Source organism: Lepisma saccharinum, chromosome 14, assembly GCF_977018435.1.
Source record: "Lepisma saccharinum chromosome 14, izLepSacc3.1, whole genome shotgun sequence".
Classification (NCBI taxonomy): Eukaryota; Metazoa; Arthropoda; class Insecta; order Zygentoma; family Lepismatidae; genus Lepisma; species Lepisma saccharinum.
Window position 1 is genome coordinate 44114184 of NC_139242.1, and position 25960 is coordinate 44140143.

Sequence of the window (25960 nt, forward strand, 5' to 3'; positions counted from 1 at the left end):
TTCATCCTCAAGGAGGGGGATATTGTGTCACGTGCCAGTTTCAATGACACAATGAAAGTTGCAAGGAGGAATGGTTTCTTGGAATCGACGAGAGATGGCAGCACGCTATATGAAGAGGAGCAGAGCCAATTGTAGAAACTAGGAGCGGAAAAGAGCGATTATATATATTATAGTAAATTGAGAAATATATAAAAGAAGAGTTCAAATACTATAAAAGAAATAAATAGAATATTGTATATAGTAAATTAACATAATTAAGAATATGGCCACATATGAAATGTTTAGGAAAGTTATTAAGTAAGTGCAGAAATCTATCTCTTTTTATTTTTCTGACGAGAAGAACATCGTCAGTGTTTTGGTTGTTTGTCCCCGATGGCGCTGTTGTCAAATTAGATGCCCCGAAGCACTTTTCGGTTGCGCTCTTTATTAGTCGCACTGGGCCATTGGTCAAAGAAGCGGGGAAAGCGAGCGCATAAATAAGATTACGCTTTAAAAAAGAAAGATAATAAATTAAAAGAAGAAAAGAAGAAGAAGCCTTTTCCATATCAAAGAAGAAGAAGCCTTTTTGATAATAAAAGAAGAAGAAGCCTTTTCCATATTAAAAGAAGAAGAAGCCTTACGATAATCAAAGAAGAAGAAGCCTTTTCCATATTAAAAGAAGAAGAAGCCTCACAATAATCAAAGGAGAAGAAGCCTTTTCGATTATATATATATATATATATATATATATATATATATATATATATATATATATATATATATACAGGGTGTTTCTAAAGGTCGTTTACAACGCTTGGGGGGTGATTCCTCACACGAAAACAAGCAAGAAGTGTGAGTAACATTTTTACGACTGAGGCTTCGTTTCCGATATAGGAGCCTCGCAAAAGGTGACATAGTGAACGTCACACTTAACTGGGACGAATACTATCACAGATAGAGAGGCGGTTCCAAGGGAATCATAAAGGAATCGTATGTGCTCAGTCCGGAAGTCACTGTGAAGAGTTCACTGCACGCATGCGCAATGGAGTCCTCAAAGGAATTGGGGATTTCCAGCAAGAACAATGCATGGAAAGGGTATGTAACGCAGCAAGAAGGACCGTGACAATGAGAAATGCCTTAAAGACAACACATTCCGACCTCAAACATCAAAACATGAGCACGGAACACAAAATCCGAAAAGTTGAGCACGGTTGCATACCCCAGTTACACGCGAGGAATGAACGAATCATGTCATGTGACATACGAGAGACACATTACTCCACCAGGAGGAGGAAAAGAAAAACACAATATCAGATGATTGCGACAACGTGTATTTTTACACGCGACAACTACGTAATACCCCCTCCCCACACGCACAACAAACAACAAATGGTACAATGTCTTACGCACAGACACTGTACACCAACTGAAGATGTCACTTTCAGTCGTCCCAGACGTGTTGCAGGTGCTGGGATATGATCAGCAGTTCGCTCTAGGTTGTCATACGCATTGAAAAGTACTAGTATGTTGTATTGAAAGAAGTTGACGTGGTGGGGTGGGCAAGTCAAATATCCCAACAATTGGTCTATGATGTTCGTACGGTGATACGGCCAATTTGTGCAGTGTGTCAGTGTTAAACAAAAACGATACTTTGTAGTTCCAGCTCCATATTACGCAGATTGCTGCGTATACGACCCAGCAGCTAGCAGACATGCATCTTATGTATGGGGAGGCACGTGGTAATAGCCGTGAGGCGAGGCATCTTTATGGAGAACGCTTTCCACATAGACGTTTACCGTCTCACGCCTTCTTTCAGGTAGTGGGCAGTCGACTGCGTGAAACAGGGTCAGTGTTACCACCGCGGCAAGAAGTTGGAAGACCCCGAAGTGTACGCACACGTCAGTTTGCATAAGATGTGTTAACAGCGGTAGCAGAACATTCTGGCACTCGCTCGGGCACGAGACACGTCTCATGTGAATGTTTGGCGAGTGTTGTCAGAGGAAGGAATGCACCCTTTTAAACTGCAGAAAGTACAAGAACTGTTACCTCGTGCATAAGCTGGACACAAACCCTCACTTCGGGGCAAAGGTATTGTGGACAGATGAAGCCATTTTCATCGGGATGGATGTCTTCATTAGTAGAAACAGTCATGTCTGGGACTTTGACAACCCACATGCACTTTTTGTGGCCCATCACCAGCACAAGTTTTCAGTGAATGTGTGATGCGGGATAGTACATGATCATTTAATTGGACCATACATTCTCCCTGTTCGCCTGAATGGTGGCACGTATCAGGCATTTCTTAGTGAGGTTCTGCCGAAACTGTTGGAGACCGTACCTTTGCCACTGCGGCAAGAAATGTGGTACCAACACGATGGGGCACCAGCTCATTTCGATCGTAATGTAGTACATTTCCTGCATGATGTGTTTCGCAATAGGTTCATTGGTAGGAATGAGCCTGTGCCTTACCCACCGAGGTCACCAGATCTCAACCCTCTCGATTTTTCTTCTGGGGAGAAATGAAAACCCTCGTATACGACACACCTGTCACATCAGCTGAGGATCTCGTTGCTCTCATCAACGTCGCCGCCGCGACGGTAGCAGATGCACCTGGCTTGTTTGCTCGTACTCGACAATCCTTGATTCGTCGCTGTCATCTCTGCGTAGAAGTGAACGACAGACATTTTGAAAACCGGCTGTGATTATCGCCCTCGGCAAATCCCAGTGAGAACACTCTTGGTATTGCTCCCCACCCCCTTTGTGTGGTGAAAGTGACATCTTCAGTTGGTGTACAGTGTCTGTGCGTAAGACATTGTACCATTTGTTGTTTGTTGTGCGTGTGGGGAGGGGGTATTACGTAGTTGTCGCGTGTAAAAATACACGTTGTCGCAATCATCTGATATTGTGTTTTTCTTTTCCTCCTCCTGGTGGAGTAATGTGTCTCTCGTATGTCACATGACATGATTCGTTCATTCCTCGCGTGTAACTGGGGTATGCAACCGTGCTCAACTTTTCGGATTTTGTGTTCCGTGCTCATGTTTTGATGTTTGAGGTCGGAATGTGTTGTCTTTAAGGCATTTCTCATTGTCACGGTCCTTCTTGCTGCGTTACATACCCTTTCCATGCATTGTTCTTGCTGGAAATCCCCAATTCCTTTGAGGACTCCATTGCGCATGCGTGCAGTGAACTCTTCACAGTGACTTCCGGACTGAGCACATACGATTCCTTTATGATTCCCTTGGAACCGCCTCTCTATCTGTGATAGTATTCGTCCCAGTTAAGTGTGACGTTCACTATGTCACCTTTTGCGAGGCTCCTATATCGGAAACGAAGCCTCAGTCGTAAAAATGTTACTCACACTTCTTGCTTGTTTTCGTGTGAGGAATCACCCCCCAAGCGTTGTAAACGACCTTTAGAAACACCCTGTATATATATATATATATATCCCAGCACCTGCAACACGTCTGGGACGACTGAAAGTGACATCTTCAGTTGGTGTACAGTGTCTGTGCGTAAGACATTGTACCATTTGTTGTTTGTTGTGCGTGTGGGGAGGGGGTATTACGTAGTTGTCGCGTGTAAAAATACACGTTGTCGCAATCATCTGATATTGTGTTTTTCTTTTCCTCCTCCTGGTGGAGTAATGTGTCTCTCGTATGTCACATGACATGATTCGTTCATTCCTCGCGTGTAACTGGGGTATGCAACCGTGCTCAACTTTTCGGATTTTGTGTTCCGTGCTCATGTTTTGATGTTTGAGGTCGGAATGTGTTGTCTTTAAGGCATTTCTCATTGTCACGGTCCTTCTTGCTGCATTACATACCCTCTCCATGCATTGTTCTTGCTGGAAATCCCCAATTCCTTTGAGGACTCCATTGCGCATGCGTGCAGTGAACTCTTCACAGTGACTTACGGACTGAGCACATACGATTCCTTTATGATTCCCTTGGAACCGCCTCTCTATCTGTGATAGTATTCGTCCCAGTTAAGTGTGACGTTCACTATGTCACTATTTTTTTCTCCTTGGCATGCAGATATTCTATTTGCGTTTTTCAGTTAGTTTTTCTGTCAAAGTGAATACCTAAGTATTTACAGGTTTGTTCAACAGGAATGTTCTGAATGGAGGTGATGTTGTTAGGATATCTGGTTGGGCGGGTAGCATTGAAACACATTATTTTGGAATTTTCATTATTAAAATGTAACCCAGCTGTATTAAACTATGCACAGATTGAAGCCAGTAACCTATTCAAAGCCAGGATCCCTTGAGTGGCATCTGTGTTAATATGGTAGAAGCAAAAGTCATCCATATATTGAAGTATCTGGAAATCATGAAGATCAATGGTATGGAGTCCATTGGAATAAATATTGAATAACAGTGGGCTAAGCGTGCACCCTGTGGTATACCTTGAGAAGTAGTTCTGGGTCCTATGAGATGATCAGAGAACCAGGTGTGTATATATATATTACAATGAGCATATAGGTTTCATATTATGTGTGCAAGGTGAGGCTGTAAATTTAAATTGATGTTATCTGCTGTAAATTTAAATTGATGTTATCTATCACAAGCACTCTGGTCAAGATGAAGTATGTGTAGCCTAATCACAACATTCCGTGTGCTTTTGAATTAAGGTAACAGTTCGTTATATCGGAGACACATTTCTTCATTTTTACAGAAGAAACTACTTACGGAAATGAGTTACTCCAAGCTTTACAACGTTCATGGAGATATTTACTTTCATCGTGGAATATATTTCACCGGCAAATCATATATTTTTCAAGAGAAATATCCCACCGTCACACAATTGCCATGCTTCCCGTACGTGAACTGCATGCTCCGCACGTTCGATGATGTAACCCACTGTCAGTGTTTCAAACTCCTTTTTTTTACTATGCTTGCCTAACCCAACCAAACCTAACCTAACGGAAATGGTACGTGGGGCTATCCGTCAGCTACCGTGCATAATGGTTCGTGGGGCTATCCGTCAGCTACCTGTGCATAATGTATAATTTCCACTGGTGACGAACACGATAGTAGGTATTTTTCGGTGAAAAAGGTTGAAACACTGCATACCCACAACATGCGTCCAGATGTGCCTGCCATATTGTGTGTTCGGAAGCGAAGAAGGGAATAAAAAAAATCACACTGTATGTGAAAAATTGTGTTTGTTTTCGTGTAAAAAGCATAATGGCACCTTGAACTATGTTCTGCAATACACAATTGGTAAGTACGAACCATGCGAAACACAAAATATCCGATTTAAATGTGTCTCCGATATGACGAACTGTTACCTGAATTAGTGTTGTTCACCGTATTTTTCTGCCACTCTTGGCTGATGCAACGATAAGAATGAGAGATGATTAGATGAAATCGATGAAGGGACACTCACAGAGAATACCCATGCCTAAGCCAGGATTCTGTGACAAGTCTGAGAGGCGATGGACTATTTAACACAGACAACTACTTAATGGCCTCGGTCATCGGCATAGTGACCCATAGCCGGCACCCAGGCAGGTAACACTTTACTACACCGGAGACGGATTTCTTCAAATTTACAGGAGAAAGTACTTACTGAAATGAGTTTCTTTATAATTCTGGACGTTCTTGGAGGTATTTTCTTTCACGGAAAGTAAAACCTTTGTAGTTTAATGCTGCCGAACAAGAAGTAATCACTTTTTACGTAAGAAATTGGCATTGCCTGCCACATTATGCCGTTGTTTACATTGTGTGCGTGCAGATGGCGCCACGCTTTCTTTTTTCGATGAATTTAGGGGTGAAATGAGTGCTAACGGAACCTAACCTAACAGGCCTAACCTAACCTTGTGTGAATGGTTTGTGGGGCTAGCCGTGGATGGTTTTTGGGGCTAATGTCAATGGTTTGTGGGGCTACCCGTGGATGGTTTTTGGGGCTAACGTGCATGGTTTGTGGAGGTAAGGCATAAATTCACCTTAAAGAATGTTCCGCAAGGCAAAATAGGTAAGTACCAGTGGTAAAATTAAGGAAATAAATGAGTGAAAGGTGTCCGGGCATTATCGCATATTTACCCAAATTTTAAGTGCAGATTCGTGATTAGGAGATCCAAATTTCAAACAAATTGGAGAAATTCCCTGTATTGTTAAATTATACCAATAATTACTCTTTCTGTCGAAAATTGTACTTCTTTCGTGAAGTGTTTTTAATTTTTTGGTAAATATGTGATATCGCCCAGACACCTTTCACTCATTCATTTCCTTAATTTTACCACTGGTACTTACCTATTTTGCCTTGCGGAACATTCTTTAAGGTGAAGTTATGCCTTTTCCATAAAATAGTGTCAACTTTTCATATTACGATTGATTATTTGTCTTACTTGTTCTGCTTCTGTAATAGACGGTAAAAATTTACTATCCTTCGGACACCTCTAATTTTTTCGTTTCGTCAATTTTTGACATTCGTACTTATGTATCTGCTTCGCGGAACATTCCTGAAGGTGTATCAACGTTGTTTTGATATAATTTCAACTATGTTTCCTAACCTAAAAGAACTAACCTAACCACGTGCCAATGGTTCGTGGGGCTAGCGCCAATGGTTTGTGGGGCTAGCATCAATGGTTTGTGGGGCTAGCGTCAATGGTTCGCAATTATTTCCAATTTCCAGATCCTGATACTAACACGACACCAAATTTTAACTATGTTTCCTAACCTAACAGAACTAACCTAATTAATTAATATTCAACAAACAACATGAATTTCAGCTATGAAACATTCCCACATCACACAAAACACCTTCCCGATGTTCGACAATGCTACAGGAACTTATTACAGTAAGTAGTTTCTTCTGTAAAAATAAATAAATGTGTCCGAAGGATAGTAAACTAGTACCCAATAGACAATATGGCGTGAACTGGTAATGGAACATCACGCGTCATGACGTGCCAGCTTATGTTTTGTCGATTTTCAGTGCGCAAGCAGTGTTTCAAACCTTCATGATGGAAAATTACGTACTATTTCGATTTTTTTTTTCATGTTTACCTCCACAAACCATGCACGATAAGGTTGGGTTAGGTCTGACCGTGCTAGCAGACAGCTGGCGCTCTGGCATCCGTAGGGTAAGTAAGTTTTTCTTTTTACACTTTCTCTCACTAACCATTCACGGGAACGAGGTATGCCTACGAGGTTAGATTAGGCCTGTTAGGTTAGGTTCCATTAGAACTCATTTCACCCCTAAATATGTGCTTCATCATCGAAAAATGTCCTCAGTACGTTCAATTACGCATATCCGGACAACATCGGTTCTTCTCGATTTTCTCCTCCAGGAAATTTTTCCTCGCCTTGGGATTTAGTTTGTTGAATTCCTTATACAATATCCTTTCCAATGATATATGACACGTATTCCTTATGAAAAGGACGTAAACTAGACTCTTACCAAATATCCTGTGAAGTGATATTTTCTTCTTCCAAACCCTCTCGATGTTTTCTGAATGGGTTGGAATTTCTTCACCCATGAGTCGTTGCATGTTCTGCTGATGATCATCTTCTTGAAACACAACAACGTGTTTACGACAAAGAAAGCACGGCGAACATAGTTAAAAATATAAATTTCCGTAAAAAGAAGGCACGTTTAGAAACACTGCAGAGATCTCGTGACTTTCAACGCTCTTGCCATCTGCACGCACACAATGGAAACAATGGTATAATAATGTGGCAGGCAATGCCAATTTCTTACGTAAAAAGTGATTAATTCTTGTTCGGCAGCATTAAACTACGAAGTTTTTACTGTCCGTGAAAGAAAATACCTCCAAGAACGTCCAGAATGCTAAAGAAACTCATTTCAGTAAGTACTTTCTCCTGTAAATTTTAAGAAATCCGTCCGGGCGATATCGTATATTTACCATTTTTTTTAAATTTAGGTATTTTTAGGTGAACAAGGTTAACACTGCATGCACACTCCAAATCGACAAAACACTGGCACAACGCGCGATGAACGGGTAAGCTATCGCCATATTGTGTGGAAATAAGGAAGAACAGTAAGTACTCGTAAATGTAAGAAATAGGCATTGTTTTCGTCAGAAATTCATTATTTCACCTAAATAAATGTTCCGGAATGCAAAATAATACGTTAGCGATATAAAAAAGTGCGAAATAAAATCATTGACGGGTGTCTCCGGTATAGTAAAGTAGTAACCCCAGGCGCCTTCATACCAGTTTGCAATCCACTGGAGAGGACGACTTTTATCTTTTCTCGATAATACCCATTCTCTCTTCTTGGTAGTCTATAAAATATGAGTCTACTACATGCTCTTTTTGGTATCTCGGGTCTCTTTTGTCCATGTATAAGAAATATTGGATTCTGCCCCGTCCGCCAAGTGGGCAAAAGCAATGTTATTAAGTAGTAATGTTGAAGGCTGAAGGCGTACTAGAACATGCACGTTTACACTTCTCGGTAATTTTACATTAAATCCTTTACATACCATACTTTCCAAAAGCTGTACGGTTCTATTCATTCATTCATTCCTTTATTTGGAACCTAACAGTTGTAAGGTTCTAAGGTGAGTTTGTTGATCGAAAAGGTTACAGTTCGTTACCCGCCCACAACGGAGTCTATCTGATCGCACACCTTATCCAACACAAACCCCGTCCTCCATGTTTCTGACGTCACGATAAATTTATCAGCTCTTAGCTTAAGGGCTCTGCATTCACTTTATTCTTCTCACCCAAATTTTGTTGGGGGCTGTGTTAATGGCGGGGGCGGGGGGGGGTCTCACACCTTTGTTTTCGGGGATTTTCGGGAGGTGATTTTAGGATCGGCGTCACTATCCAAAAAGTAGTTATCGGGTTCGAAAAAATTATTCCCGTCCCGATCCAAACTTCGGGAGACGATTTTCCTACTTTTCGTGTGTAGAGTTCGAGATTTCCGCAGTGTTGGGAAAATTTCGAACATTTCGTCCCACAAATTTCCCGACATAGTCAAGAAATAACGAATTTCAATACAGACCAAAAAAAATATGGACTTGCACACACTTACTGTTTCACTAAAGTTTGTGAAGTTTATTAAAGTCGCCCACTTTGCTAATCGAGAACTACAGTCTAAAGTGGGATCCGAATTGTACATCCATCGAGAATCGCACCTAGGAACCCTTGATTACAAGGAAAGGAACGGACGGAGGAGTTATCTTGACAGCGTCTTCTTTTCTTATTCTGATTTGTATTCTGTCTCCATGAATAACGACACAACACAAATCAGGGGTGCCCACAGCGGGGATTATGGCACATGCTGCGCCATTGAAATTTTTTGGGGAGATTTTTTCCCTTCAAATATTATAAAATTCAACATTTATATATTTTTCCAAAATATATTTAAAAATTTTACACCTTAAATGCACCATATTTAATCCATTCGATGAAGAAAAGAAAGTGTTTAAGGGTGTTGTCGAAGGGAGGGGGTGGGAGAAATATCCACCTCCAAAATATTAGGCCTAATTTTACACGTGGGTTCTGGGGGAGGATTCTGAATAAAACGTTGGGGGGGGGGGACAGTATCCAACTCTACTTCTTAGATTATGGTGGGTATTTTAGTTAGAGCGGGATTGAGCACTAAATTGAGGGGGGGATATCACATTCTGGTTATTTCTATTGCAGGGACGGCGAAAGGGGTGGGCACGGGTGGGCAAGCGCCCACCCAAAAATTCCTGTACCCACCCGATTGCCCACCCAATCAAATTCAATAAGTACATATACTGGGGGATATATGAATGATTCGATAAATAAGTGTATTCTGGTGTTCATAACATGTATATTTTACTTGTGAATATTATCTATGCTAGAAATATTCACATATTATCAACCCATAAAAAACCAATTTTGTAATTAGCCTGGTGCAAATTCTCAGAAATGTGGCTGTAAAAAGTGTAGGAAGCATTTTTGAGGAAAAGCGGACAAACAACATTTTCTGAATGTAATTGATGTGTTGATTACGAATATTTTGTTTGCCACTCTCAATTTTGATGTTATGTGGTTCAAATCGCTAAAAAACAAAATGGCGGCAATACGAAATTAGCTCCAAATAACTCTTGAAGGAGCAGAAACAAAATAGTGATCTTGGTGTCAAACATTATGTTTTTGGGAATGCTGAATCCAAATATTATATTTTGTAATCTGAAATTTTAAGCTATGTGCTCCAAATCGCTAAAAAACAAAATGGCGGAATACGAAATGAGTTCCTAATAAATTTTCCTAATATCCCATTTAGAAATCCTCGTCCCACACATAAATTTTGCCACATGAATCAACCGAAAATGTCAACAGTATCTGTAGATGCAGCTGAAGTAAAGAAAAAAAGTTATGTCACGAAGTATCCAATAGACGATTTTGTTAGTTTTTAAACCCACTTTTATGCTCAGATAGGTTAATCGGGAATAAACCTACAGTTTAACGTGTAGTCCGAACCAGTGTGCATTGTGCATCTACCAGAGGAAGGGGGAGTCGAACGCAGGACCTCTTCATTATAACGCGACAGTGTTATGCCATTGGGGAAAAAATATACAGAAAGAACTCGCACCAAACGTGTCATTTTATCACCACAGAAGATGCGTCCATTTTAAAAGGGTGATTGCCTGAGAAAAATATTTGAGATTTTCGGAAAACAACGTCCAAGTTCACGGAATTAGCTGCCTTAATCCACTAATGACACGCTGTGCGATTGACCTCAACTTTCTAAGAAGTATGAACTAATGAAACTCCATTTTTGCAAGAGTAAGTTGTGGTTGATTTGTTATATTTTAAGTCATTTTTCTGCTAATTTTGATAATGACGACGGTAAGGTTCAATGGTCATTAGATGAAAATAACGAAGAGGCGAAAACAAACACATGACACTCAAAATACAAACCTTCATAAATTATTACTTTGACAGTGGTTCCAGGCACCAGGACTCGTTGGCCTGAAAGAATAAAGTTTGCAGGGTATGCTGCACAGGATAGAGGTTGACATTCTAATGTGTTCGAAATGATCATGCAATACAACCCAAGTCATCCATGAAAAATAGATGAATTATTACTGGTACGGTGATCAACTTCGATGAATTCCCTGTGTCCTAAATCATTTTGTTACCTCAAAAAATATGTTCAAGTAACCATACGTGTATTGCTTGCTTCTCCCGCATTAGTAACATGACAGTTCAGAAAACGAATAGCAACTTAACTAATAATCTCTTTAATTCTGAACAGATTTTTCATTCTTACACAGTCCGTCCAGTGGGAAAGGTGACTAACGAGAAATGAAAGACAAGACGTTGTGGACTGGTTGTTTATAATAACGTTTATTCAAAATAGACACCTTTTGAGTCAATACATGCACTGAAGCGGTTGTAGAACTTTGTGTCTTGGTACTCCTCTTTTGGAATTGCCTACAAAATCGCGGTCGAAGCCTTTTGGATGTCTGGAATGGTGTCGAAACGACTTCGTTTCAACGCCAATTTCAGTTTTAGAAATAGCCAGAAGTCGCATGGAGCTAAATCTGGAGAATATGGGGGGTGCTTGAGCTCCACTATCCCTAATTTGACCAAAAACTCTTGTACCAACGTGCTCTTGTGCACGGGTGCATTGTAGTGCAACAGAGACCATGAGCCCTGTTCCAGATATTCAGACCGAACTCTAAGAATCCTGGCCAATAGACAATGCAAAATACCCACGTAATACTCAGCGTTCACAGTGCGACCGTCTGGAGTGAATTTCTTGTGGATGATGCCTTTGTAATCGAAGAAGACAGAGCAGGATTTTGATTCGGTTCTTTTGCATGCGCTCTTTCTTCGGTCTTGGAGAGCCTGGACCCTGGACCATCACGAAATCTTGCATACCACTTAAACACGTTCTTGCATACCACGTAAACACGTTCTTACGGCTCAATGCCTCAATACCGTAAACAGTTTGAATCATTTGAAACGTCTCTGTTGCACTTTTACCCAATGTGAAACAGAATTTAATGTTGGTACATTGCTCAGTTTCCGACCAATGTTCAGCAGGTACTGTCAGTCACGAGATCCGTATGCGTCGACCGTCGACGCTAGTGCTTTGCAACTTTTCCGGAAGAAAGTCGAAATGTGTCGCTACGTAGTACATATACTTCTCTGTAGATGGCACTGGTGGTTCCGTGGCAAAAAAAAAAAATCAGTCACCTTTCCTACTGGACGGACTGTGTACTTGTTTATTACTTATGAGTGATATTTTGTCAAAATAGCCTTTCATAAGCCTATGAATACTTCATGGACAGTGAACAAAGAATTGGTTTTCCGTGTGTGTTTTATATCATTCCTAATAAGACGTTCATTTTAATCCAAGCATTCAGTGGCGGCGATTAGGGGGAGCGGGAAGTGGGGGATGCAGTTCCCCCCGCCACTTTTTGCCCCCGCACTATGGCCTCTTTATGCTAAGCCTTTTCTGCCAAGAAAAAGTATATTGTCCTTGTCCCTCAAATGTTAGCACCCAATCGCCGCTATTACAAACATTCAGATAGATTTGTCAGTTGTATGTACAAACCTTGTAAGCTAAGAAAAGTTACCCCCAAGAAGTAAGATAACTCTTTCAGTCAAAAACTCATACGATGAAAATACTATGCTCAGAAACATGCATTTAAATTACGAGAAACTTCACGATTGTCTACCATCACACTTTCTATCATTGTCTCCGAATACAAAATCAAGTATGTGCCTTGTATTTGCAACACAAGCTTAAAAAATAATTCACATTTATTTCACTTAACATGCATGAAAGAATGTGATCAGATGTGTGGCTGCGCATGGGTAAACACTTCCTTGAAATAATTGTCCATCAGAGACAAAGCGAGAGGAAATGGAACAAGATGCGAGAATAGATTAGAAAAGAATAAAGAGGAAGACAAGAAAAGGAAAGGGAAAAGAAGTAAGAGGAAAATCGGAAGTGTAACAGAGAGGGGGACACATACGTCTTACATACACATATTTATACTGCCCACCCTACTCTATCAATATGGAGCTTGCCCACCCGGTCGAAAATTTCTGGCGCCGCCCCTGTTCTATTGCCTTAGACTGTTGCGGAATTCTTGTGTGGAGAATAAGAATTATTTTTGTGGAGGAGGCAAATATCCGCTCTTCAATATCAACAGTAAGTCTAAAATTGGCATGGAAAGTTTGGTGGTAGGATTGAGTATTAAATTTAAAGGGGGAGATAGGAAGCTTTTGATAAAGTGTTAAATCTTAGGTTGTCAAGGAATTTCTGTAGTGGAGAGAGAGTTCGAACATTAAATTTTGAAGACAGTATTTAGCGACGTTTAGACCCCGAACGTACCAAAAGAGAAGCTGGAAAAGACTAATTAATTATCTCGGGAAGAAAGTATTGACACCCCATTAAATTAATATTCTTGAAGATGAGATGGATATAAAAATTTTCTTGTTCGCTTCGCTAGCATTGTTCTATTACCAGAATGCTTTTTCCTTTGGCGCTTTGCTGAGGTGAATATGAAGTTTTATACTATAGGTGCATTACAAGACATAAGCGATATTCTTGATATTATTAACAACATCACTTAATGCTAATTTCGCGCTGCGATGCCAAGGATCCTGGGTTTGAATCCCGCTCGGGCTTGGTCGTTTGTGAATGTCCATTCATCAATTTCATCACTCATCCCCATCTTCGCAAATAGCCAAGAGGCACAAAACGCGAAGTAAAATCAACTAAATCAATCAAATCAAATTAAATTAATGCTTAATTTAAAGCAGGTGTATCATTTGGAACAAAAATATATCGAATCCGCATTTCTAACTTCACGTCACATTTTTTTTTTTACTTTAACAAGTTAAATTTGCACTGAAGATAAAATCCACGTAATTATTGTTATGGGTTACTAAAATAATTATATTTATCCCAAGAAAACGGAAGGGGGGTGTGAGTTCTTTGAAAGAGGAACCGTATTATATTATCGTCCTGAGCTTTACTTTGTGGGGATTATATGGTTTGAGTGCGCGAATAATATAATTTGGGAGGGGACGCATGACATGATTTTTGGAGGGATTGCACCATTGGCCTTCGGGGGGGGGGGATGGGCACCCCTGACACAAATCGCCTTGTAACCAAAGGGTCCCGGGTTCGATACCCGGTGGAGACACATAGTGGTTCGGATCCCACTTTAAATTGTAGTTCCAGTCCTAATAAGCCATTCTGTTCATAAATTGGGCTTAAAAACAAACTCAAAATCGATTAAAATAACGAGAATCAGGATAATTATAGTAATGTTAAAGACTAAATGTTAAAAACAAGCGATATACACTGTAAATATTAAGTACGATTGCAGCAATATAAACATTAATAGTAATTGAGTATTTTATTTCATACATACATAGGGGAGATTAGGGTAAGTGAGACCCCTTAAGAAGGGAAAGGTCATAGCGTGCACATTATTTATTTTAGATGAAACAAACTTTTACCAGTGTACACGTAGAACAGTTATGAACATTATTATCTAGTTCAAATACCAAAAAAATACTTAAGTACTCTGTCAGATAACCCTTGCGGGAAGCTGATTTTATCGACAACTATGACACACAAAATTCGTTTATCCAGTTTTCTCCTTTTCCATTTCAGCTGTGAATGTGGGGTTAAAACTTCCCATATGTTGTATTCTTCAAACAGTGCTTCAAATTAACCTAACGGTAGTAAAGCAACGAAAAATAACACACTAGTGAATCAATCCACTTGGGACAAGTGCGAACGTCTAAGATTCTAGGTGGACGCTCCTCTTACCCCACCCCACATGTTTCATTTACTCGACCCCTGTATGCGAGTCTAATAATGCTACATTCACCGTATGTCAGTATGAGGTTCGTAAAGAGATATATTATGCAATAAATATATTAGAGTCACTCGGGGGAATATGCACATCGGGGTTAAATGCCCATCCCTTGTATCTCGCGCAACGTTAATGTTATGACAATTCTGCGACTCTTGTTTGAAAGCGCCCTCCGTGGTGAGACGAGGCAGCAGGTTTGGAGCTTGTGAGAAGAATCTGAAGCCATTCAGGGTTACTTTCATGAGGTAAGAAGACAATTTTTGAGGTAATATTTTTTTGGACGTTGCTGTATTAACAGTGTGCAATAATAAAGAAACTGAATCATATTTGGTGTAAAGATCAAGAGTCAGGGAAACATATCTGCAGAGTGAAACTGCCGCACGGTGCTCAGAGTTGCCAACACAGTAATTCAATTTTCTGCTTGTAGCTGTGGGGTGATATGCCCACAGAAATTAAGTACAATATGCCCATGGGTATTATTATGAGAAGAAAGGGCCACAATGTGACTGGATCCAGTGTATTCGTTGTAGTATGTGGATGCATGAAATATGTATCAAATTCACGTCCATGCAGGGTTGGCATGTTTAAAACAAAAGTGTTTAAAACACCTTGTTTTAAACGTTTAAAACACACGGCTTTGTTTTTTTACAAATGTTTTAAACGTTTAAAACAATGTGTTTTAAACATGTTTTTTTACAAGTGTTTAAAACACATATTGGTGGTAGATATTTTATAGTCTGTGATAATTTTTTTTTGGCAACCCTGTTTTTCATTGAATCTGTGTCAATTAATCCGTGCTTTACAGGTCTCACTTATCGCACAACACTTGAGCAACCTTATGTTCTGACGTCACGGGACAAAGCTTTTTAATTTTAGGCTAATCGAAACCTCTCAGTTCCTTGTTTCGTATCGTCTTGTAAGTTTGAGACTGGTGGAAGCTTGAAATGGAAACTAATATCTAAATGCACAATACGTGATTTTGATCATGACGTGATTTTTTTTTCTTTTGCGATACGATTCATTGGTCTGTATAACTGAATGAAGCGCAGATGCTTACTTTTGGTAACATAATTTTGTACTTTGAAAAAATTCATCTGGAGAATCTATTATGACACTGCAGGTTGTTTTCTGCTATATAAACTGTTCAGGCAGCAGGAAATATTTCACCGTGATTTTTTCAGGACGAGGATAGGATTTCTATAATATTTAGCTTCTTGAAATTTAGATGAATATAAATCCTAACCTACTTCAGTAGTGGCGGAAAAAGGGGGCTATTACCCACAACTTTTGTCCCTGCAGTCACGGGCACCGACTTGTCAAAATTATTGGGGGGGCTCTGATCACTGAAATAAATTAATGAATGACTCACTCTCTCCCTTTTTTAAGTTTTGGCCTCAGTATTCGGAATCTCATAAAAGCTAGGGGTGTGCGGGACGCCGAAAAGTCAGGATCGGGATCGGGAAAAAAATTTACCGTTCCGATCCGGACTTCGGGAAATGATTTCCCGAATTTTCGGGATCCCGTGCAGTCGGGAAATACCGAATGCTCATTTGAAAATGTCGTATTTCTCGACGTTTTCTACATTGTCAATTTCTGGAACTTGCCATAAATTGTTAGTTTTTAATCCAGAAATCACTTAAAGTGAAAATGACGTGTATAATTCGAGATTTTCAGAACTTGGGGAAATTTTGAACATTTCCCGACTCAGTAGGGAAATTGAAAATTTTTCCCGTCCGCACACCCCTAATAAAAGCCCATGAATTCCTCAAAAATATCATTTTTTTATTCACAGTTCGAATGCAGAATATTAATTGTCCACGGATGGATATGTCACAAGTTTCGTCAACCATAATAGCAAAATATTCCCGACTTTTATTATCTGCTACCACGGAGCGCAAAACAGATCTCCCTAATATATCAATGATCTCGTTCTGAATGTCATGCGAGAGCCTTTTGTAGCCCGAACGTCCCATCCACTACCCTAGTTCATGCAACCCCCCCCCCCCCAACCCCATGGAGTCGGCGTCTATGCCTGCAGTAGAGTTGTGCGAGATCCCGAAAAGTCGGGATCGGGAAAGAAAATTTCCGTCCCGTTCCCGACTTCCGGAAATGACTTCCCGACTTTTTGGGATCCCAAGCAGTCTGGAAATTCCGAATGGTCATTTTAAAACGACGTCAATTCTAGACGTTCTCTGCATTGTGGTTTTGTACCAGAAGTGCAAATCGAGATTTCAAGAGCTTTGGGAAATTTCGAACACATCCCGTCCCGAAAATTTTCCGACTCTTTCGGGAAATTGAGAATTTTCCCTGTCCCGAATGTCTGGATTTAAAGAATTTCTCGTCCCGACCCAAAAAATTCTGTACCGCACACCCCTACCCTGCAGTATGGTAAACCTTATCTTCAAAGGTAAATAAACTGTCCTTGTCGCCAATGTACTCATAAAAATGAGTATTTTTTCCCTTTAACGACTTTAACTATAATTTACTGGAAAAAGGTTGTATTTGTTTTGTTTAAAACATGTTTAAAACATGTTTTTTTAACTCATGTTTAAAACAATGTTTAAAACAAAAAAACATGTTTTAAACAAAAAAAACAGTTTGTTTTGTTCTTTTTAAAAAAAACACAAATTTTGCCAACCCTGCGTCCATGTGTCAATGGGTGTGCGGGATCCCGAAAAGTCGGGACCTGGATCGGGAAAAAAATTTCCCGTCCCGATCCCGACTTCGGGAAATGACTTCCCGACTTTTCGGGATCTCGAGCAGTCGGGTAATACCGAATGGTCATTTTAAAATGTCGTTAATTCTCGACGTTTTGTGCATTGTAAATGTCTGGAACTTATCGGAAATTGTTAGTTTTTGTACCAGAAATGCAAAAACATTCACTAAAGGTGAAAATGACATGTAAAATTCGAGATTTCAAGAGATTTGGGAAATTTCGAACATTTCCCGTCCCGAAAATTTCCCGACCTATTGCGAATTTTTCCCGTCCCGAATGTCGGGATTTGAAAAAATTCCCGTCCCGACCCAAAAAATTCTGTCCCGCACACCCCTAGCCCAAAGTGCTATGTAATTTCTCACAAATGTAAGCAGTAAAAGAGGCTATGGTGAATTCAAAATAAATGTTGTTGGAAACGCTATGCTTGTCTGTTCAAATGATGTTCTGTTTACGAAAGAAACGTTAATAATCTTCCAGTTAATGCTGTGTATTATTTTCCTTTAAATATGTCATGTCAATTATTACAACAATTGTTTCTTGTATTGGACATTTTACCCCTAATGGGTGGGCATTTTACCCTGAACACGGGGTGATTTGCCTAAATTGACGTTCATCTGTTTATTTTTCTATGGTTCTTTTGCTATAAGACTTACAGTAAAAAACTTATAGGTAACAATAACAAAACATGTAGCTTTCATTTGACATCCTTTTCATTGCGACACTTCTTCATTTAGCGAAGCTATAAACCGCCCAAAAAATAGTTGGGCGTATTCCCCCGAGTGACTCTACATGTGTTAAAATGTATTGACGATATGTAATGCAGGCTTCTATATACACCATAATCCTTATAAAGATAACACCGAAAATAATTATATACCTATGAAATCGTCAATTTTGAACTGTATTATACTCTGCATTTCCTCGTGTGGACAAAGCACGAGAGTTGAATCCAACAATATTTTATCATTAACAGCATTTTTGTTTCATTTGGGTCTAGTTGCTAATATGGATTTAGGCTCCTTACTATGAGTTAGAACAAAGCGAACAGTTTTTCACAATTTTCTCCGTAATTAATACAATAACGCTAATTACCAAACCGAACATGAGGAGAGTGAAAGGTCCTACAAAATGAATCATAGTCAATGCAACTGCAGAGTGACTCTCATGTAACGCTTCGAACGAGCCATTCATGATGTCTTTCGTCCATTTCGTAATTAATCCTGAGGCATGGATCCTCAGGATAACCTCATCTATTCTATGAAGTAGCACAGAAGATTTCTGCATCAGTATTACAGAATGAGTAGAGAAGAACGCCTCACGTGTAGCATGAATCAGCGGTGTACCATCATCACTCCTGTAATCATTGATCACATATCTGAAACACATTTCCTCGAAGGTTAAAGCAAACTTTCTTTCAGAAGCAATTTCAAGCAGTGTCCCTCTATCTATCGGTGCCACTTTCCACTTGCTGCAAATGCCTCTCGAAAGAGGATCACTGGAATCCTCAAAGAAACTTCTTGCCACTGGAGACCCACCGAAGGGTATCCCAGACTCAAGTAGCTGCTCGGTGGTGTCAATGTCAGGTTCGTGGACATGAATAGTAAGGAGTCGGAAGAAGAAAGATTGGTAAGCCGTACCAAGGATCAAAGAATAAATCACAAGCGAAACGAAAATTAACCTTCCAAGAAAACTTGTTGGTACTTTATCAACTGATAGCCCAAGATGGAGTGATAATACATACAGGAAGTTGATTTCTTTAACTTGGCCTCTTCTAGAATGCAAATTGTTGAACACAAGTGCGCAGAAGTGAAGAAGAAGAAGAAGTATACAACACACGAAAGTCCACAACAGCCAATTAAATGGTAAAAAAATGCTCATCCAAGATGGCAGGGGAGTGGCTTTCGGGACTACCCAAATTCCACGTTGCGCAGCCAACGACGTCGTGAATTCCAGCACAGAATATCTCTCGACCGTCGGCGTAAAAGTGCCTACACCAATATCCGCTCTGCCGTAAACTACATCACCAGACACACCTACATGCGTTCCATTCGCGTCCTGATACCCCCACTTCAATCCGTCTTCTGGAATATGAACCACCATTGAAAAGTTCATGGTTTCTGAAATTGCTAGCAGTGCCTCGCCTTCAATGCCACCTAGTTCTATGACTCCAGTTGATGATATTCTGACAGTTATTAAAGGTGCAGATTGGAAAGAACTTACTCTTATGGGGCATCTCTCTAAATTGATAGTCTTCTCGGTAAACTTTATGTATGCAGACATCAACTGGTGCAACTGATCTCTGCTACATCGTCCAACAAGGACTATTTCACCCAAATCGCAGAGTTTATATGGGAATGGGAGGTACGCATAGAGTGAAAGACTTCCTCTGCATATGGTCATCAAGCCAATATTTCTCGCACGATGGCGGTGAAAAGTTCGAAACATTTGTAGTGCTTCTCTCTCTTGAAAGGAACACGACATCAGCATAATAAATACATGTGACTGAATGTCAAAAAGTGGCATATTCTTTGCGATTGTTTTGAAGTCTCTGATGCTCTTCACATTCAGAACAATATTATCGTACATGCGCACAGGCAATTGATTTTTGCCTTTGTTGGTGATTATGTTCACAGTAGCGACATCTGAATAAAAATGAAATGCCGCTTCTGCTTCTTCGAGTATTTCATCAGAAACTAATAATGACACGTGCCTACGTGTTGAATGTCTGGACATTGTTTCTATAATGCATTTCATATCTTGATACAACAAAAATGTAGATGGTTTTAAAGCTGGCAGAATACAGCTAATCTCAATCGTTTGCACCAGCAACGTCAGAGTCAAAAAATTACAAATGCACTCACACTGGTGCATTGGGAAAGCCATAACCTGCAAAACGAAAAACTAATTATTACTTGAAAAAGAAAAAACGGTTTATGTACATCCACACAACTTTCAATGTGGCCATCCAGTACCTCTCCACCCACCATCAACGTCGGACTGGCAATCTGGCAGATCTTGCAAATGCCAGAAGGGCCGATCGTGTACGTACAAGCGAAATTGGGCCGGTCACAAAGAAAGTCCCAATGTCTCTGTGACCTTGTAGTAGTGAGAGGCTTTTTTCTGGGGCGCCGGTAAAACTATCTGCCCATACCAGAATTGGATTGGCTACATTATAAATCAAATGTACGTACATCTCAAAACTCTATACTCTGTCCCGGAAATCTCTGGAGCGAGTGAACGAAAACAAGTCTCTGCGCAAGTGATTCTGTGCAATCCACTCGAGCGAGAGGGCTCGACCAATTAATGCGTGAGAGGGAACGGGATTGCATGGAATGGGAAAAGGGACTGCAGCTAACAGCGGTTTACAGGAGCGTGTTCTGCTTTGCTCCGCCAACTAGCTTTCTCCCCATATCTGCCGTTATGTGCGACCTTGCTCCAGTGATTCCCGAGATATGGTATAATATTTCATCCCAATGTAGCAGTCGTAATGGACCCAATGTAGCAGTCGTAACGTCGCCGCCTTCTAATCAAGGGGTTCTGGGTTCGATACGGGCACGTGGAAGCACGTAATGGTTCGGATCCCACTTTAGCCTTCTGCGCATAAAGTGGGTTTAAAACAAGAAATCCAATCAAAATCTAATAGATAGTGTGGTTTTGTGTGTGATCGTTGAGCCATTCATATCTTCACAGACCTACTATCTCCCAACGAATATCCACCAATACAAACCTTTAATTCTGCTAACTCTGATTGGTCGAAAATATGAAACAACCTTTCTCGTGCTGATACCTCACTTACATGGCGAATTTCCCGCCGGACCATGCAGTTACATAAACAGACTCATTTATATGACACGATATTTCTTTTCAGAAAAGCAGGTGCCTGAAAGATCAATACTCTCTATTTCCACAATTTCCCAGACTGTCATTCCATACAAGAAATATAGCTACCATTGGCTTTATAGACATATGAATAGCGTCATTTCAACCAAAACTGTACTTTGACGCAAAGTATGGCGTTTAGAGAGCCCTCTTAACATTTTTACTAAAAGTTCCATTTGTAAATCTGAATCAATATTTTGATATGTTCCTACAAAGTGCAAGCAAAGTTTTTAAGTGACTGTTATTTTAGCAGGGATAATTTGGATTTCTAACTTATATGGAATGTAACATACAGTCATTACTTGTGATAATGCCGACCGTAAAGTGCATAGTATGACCAGTATGTTTCTGTAGATGCAAAAATATATTGAATATGTATAAATTGTTTGCATAGCTTCATTGTGAACAAGATAATATAGAGGAGAGCATTGGGAGATTTAGCGGGGCACGTGTCCCCCCTCCCCAAACCGATGACTAAATGTTATGAAAAGTGATTACATCGTAATATCGCAACAAAGAAAAATAAAGTTCGAGCAACATAGAATCCAGTAGATATATTATTTTCCAGACTGCCAAATAATACACATGAAAGTTTAGCGTAAATAGGCCATCGGTAGGTACTGGATATAGACTTGAGAAATATAAGTAGTCACTTATTTTATTCGTCTTCTCCTTCAATTAATGCATTTATCACTAGACCCGCGAATTGCTTGCCGTATTTGATGTATTTCCACAAAAGAAATAATTCGTAACATTTGTAAGAGATATTTACACTCCACAGGATGCAGTGGCGTGCCCAGGATTTTCGAAAGGAAGGGGTTACGTACACTTTTTCTGTTAGTTAGGTCTTATTTTGCCATTTTCCTACTTTTGTGATGTTCTTTTTTTAAGAATACTGAGCCAAAAGGGGGGTTATGACCCCCCACCAACCCCCCCCCTTGGGCACGCCACTGACAGGATGCCTAGTGAGTCTAACCCGTATCGCACCACAAATGTTGTTGCTTTACAACATAGATAATAAATGTCAGCACCGTGAATCCTTGTCACGTGGTTGCATACGTACATATACGGCTTTGGATAGACAAATGCCGCTTGAAGCATCCAAATGACAAAACAAAGAGTCATTTTATTCTCAGATAGGCTAATCGGGACTGAACATACACTGTGCAATGTGCCTTCACTGAAGATCGAAGTGGTTGATTGACTGATTGGTTTTACTTCGCATTTCTGCCATTTTTGACTAATCGCGAAGATGAGGATTCAAATTCAAATTCAAATTCAAATTCTTTATTTACGTGGGCGAGGTTCAGCCTGAGGCTGTTCTGCCACCTAACCCGTGTCATCGATTACATTTAAATTTACATTTCTTATACATACGTTACAGTATTAATACAGTGTGCAATAAACTGTATGATTTAGTTACAAAATCTATTGATAAAATAATTGTAATAAATGTATGAATAAAATGATACAAAAATTGTGAAAAGACAACTACATAAAAATAAAATAAAATGAATGAAAAATAAGTAAAAATAAAAACATGTAGACAAAATACATAACATAAACATACAAGTTACATCATAGTATTTGAACACAATCTCTGCTCTGCCAAAAGAAAATTCTTTACTTCATTTCGGAAAGATTCTATGTTAGATATGCTCGACATGGTCTTAGGTAGGGCACACCATATTTTTGCAGCAAAATATGAAAACGACGACTGATATGCCTGTGTGTTGCAGAGTGGAAGGTTAAATTTGAAATTATTTCTTGTATGGTGGCTGTGAATACTGGTGCGAGGGATCAACATGTCTGCCAGATACGACGGCTTGCCAGATGTAATAATTTTATGTATAAGGCAATATGTATGCAGTAGCCGCCTACGGTACATATTGAGGATATTCTTATTATTTATGGAAGGTAAAATATGTTCACGTCTCGGGATGCAAAATATGAACCGCATGACATGGATGGCATTTTTGAATCTTTGCTTGTAAAGTTTTATTTATTCTACCAGAGTACACTACGTCACAATAGTCGAGAAATGGATATATAAGTGTTTCAACTAATCGCTGCTTGATTTCTGAAGATAATAGTTTGTTAAATTTAAACAAGAATCTAAGTGTTCCAAATGATTTATTGATTTGACGGCTAATATGCTCATTCCATGATAGACGAGTGTCAAATATTAGTCCAAGACTTTTAACTACTTGAGCTCTCGGTATGACATCATCATTTATTGTAATTGTTGTATTAGTGTGCTCGACCGAACCAATAGCATTTCGAGTTCCAATAAATGTATAACATGACTTATTAGCATTAATTTTAAGGCCATTTGCATCACACCATGTTTTTATCGCACCCAAATCATTACTTATGTATTCAATACTTATGGCAATTTCTGTTGGATTGAATGATTTGGTTAGTTGAGTGTCATCAGCATATGAATGTACGTTACAGTATTTGACAACTGAGAGTAGGTCTGCAATATAAATCGTAAACAACAAGGGACCTAGTATAGATCCTTGTGGAACACCAGATGAAATATATAAATTATTAGATAATAAAGTAGGCGACAGTTTTACACGTTGATTTCGGTTACTTAGGTATGAAAAATACCAGTTAAGGGTAGATTGTGAAAAACTGTAATATTTCAGTTTACTGAGCAGTAATTTATGTTGTACCGTATCAAATGCTTTGGACAAGTCCAATAATATTAATGCAGTGAGGAATTTCTTATCCATAGCCTGGAGGATGTCATTTGTGACTTTCAGCAAAGCCGTAGCAGTGCTGTGTGCCGGCCGAAATCCTGACTGTGAGGGTGGAAGAATATTGTTTTGGGCAATGAAGCTAAATGTCTGTTTATAGATTATTTTTTCTAGTAGTTTTGAACACACAGACAGAACACTAATAGGTCGAAGGTCGTTTACATTAGTTGGTCGGGTCGTCTTAGGGAGTGGTGTTATCAAAGCTTCTTTCCATTTCCTGGGAAATACGGATTTCTCGAGCGAGAAGTTAATAATATGTGTGATAATAGGCAAAATAAAAGGTAGCGATAACTTCAGCATTGTAGTTGATATTCCATTTGCACCAATAGGAGTAGACTTGATTTCGTACAAACATTTTCTTACAGTATAGCCATCCACTTTTTTAAAAGCAAATTCGGGAAGCATATTATTAAACTTTTGGTTACTAAATTTTAAACATTCTTGAGATATCAGACGTTGGTCGATATTTAGACTATTAATTGAATTAATAAAGTGTTCATTTATCTCGTTCGCATTGTCAAACGTGGAGGGGAGATCATTTTTATTTGAGCCAATGCCTACAGATTTCAGCTGCTTCCATACATGCTTTGGTTGTCTTGGTGTTTTATTGATGTTATGCTCAAAATAACACTTTTTTTCTTGCCGAATAACGGATGTCGTGAAATTTCTCAATTCCTTGTATTCTTTCCATGCAGATTCAGTTCCGATTCGCTTGAATTTACGAAACGCATTGTCCCTTAGTTTCATCAACAGCTTCACATTCGATGTAATCCACGGCATACGTTTGTTACGAACTCGTGATGATGTGATGAAATTGATGAAGGGACACACATAAACATCCATGCCCAGGCCGGGATTCGAACCCGGGATCCCTGGCGTCCTAGCGTGCTGTTGTCATCACTTCGCCTGGGAGGGTGGCCTAAGAAGCAGATCGAACCGGAAACTTCTTGATTACAAGAGAGCAGCGTTTTTACTTCGCCATCCAGGAGGCTCAAAATGAACAAAAACATCGTTGGGGAAAGTTGTTCGTCATGTTCTCTACGCCTTCTGAAAGTTTATCGGTGAAGTATCGCTGTATCACCCCTCCCTATACGCACACACATACTACTCTGAGTTAGTGCTAAATCGCGAATATTCTAATGTAATGATATTATCCCATCGCTAAAGCCTTAGTAGTGGGGTTTGTGGTAGGGACAGCGCCGGAAAGGAAGAGCTTTCCTCAAGCAGCTTTGGCCATACTTAAAACAAGCTCAACATGGCCATATGAGCTTTTTGCTCAAGTGTGGAACCCTGCCTAATCAAAGATTTTTGTAAAAATGCCCTTCAGAAAGGAAGAGCTCCCTCAGATTGATTTGTGCATACTTACAAAAATTGCATCAGCCAGATTTTTGTCCATAAACTTGTCAAAAATTGATATATTTTTGGCCACACCAGAAATTAATCAAAAACCCATACATACACACACATATTTACTTCCAGTTTAAGTTTAATTGGACCCCAGCCTCAACTTGCATATCCAATATTAAAACAATGTAATATGCAGAGACCCTCCGTTTCAAGTAATTCCCCTCTGTGGCAATGTGTGCAATTCCCGAGACGGTAGTATTGATTTTTGCTTTGCATGTTCTCCTCAGCGCCAGTACTTACAGAAATTCCCGAGTATTGCATCAGCCAGTATTGTAAGAGTGACTGAGGAGAATAGATGTGTTGATACAGTGCTTCTCATACTTACTGGTTTAAATATTCATATTGAGCAATATAAAATCTGATATTTGTTGTAATCCACTCATATTTAGAGTCAAGCTTATATTTGTCCCAGCCTGTTATA

General features: G+C 39.6%; 1 protein-coding gene across 1 annotated transcript in view; it reads right to left on the reverse strand.

Annotated features, from left to right (window-relative positions):
- Positions 1-8546, reverse strand: part of LOC145998828 (sedoheptulokinase-like) — a 51855-nt gene extending 43309 nt beyond the window's left edge. Inside the window, exon 1 of the mRNA XM_083135485.1 lies at positions 8428-8546. The gene's annotated coding sequence lies outside the window, so the exon portion shown is untranslated. The remainder of the gene's footprint in view (positions 1-8427) is intronic.
- Between the last annotated feature and the right edge of the window lie 17414 nt (positions 8547-25960).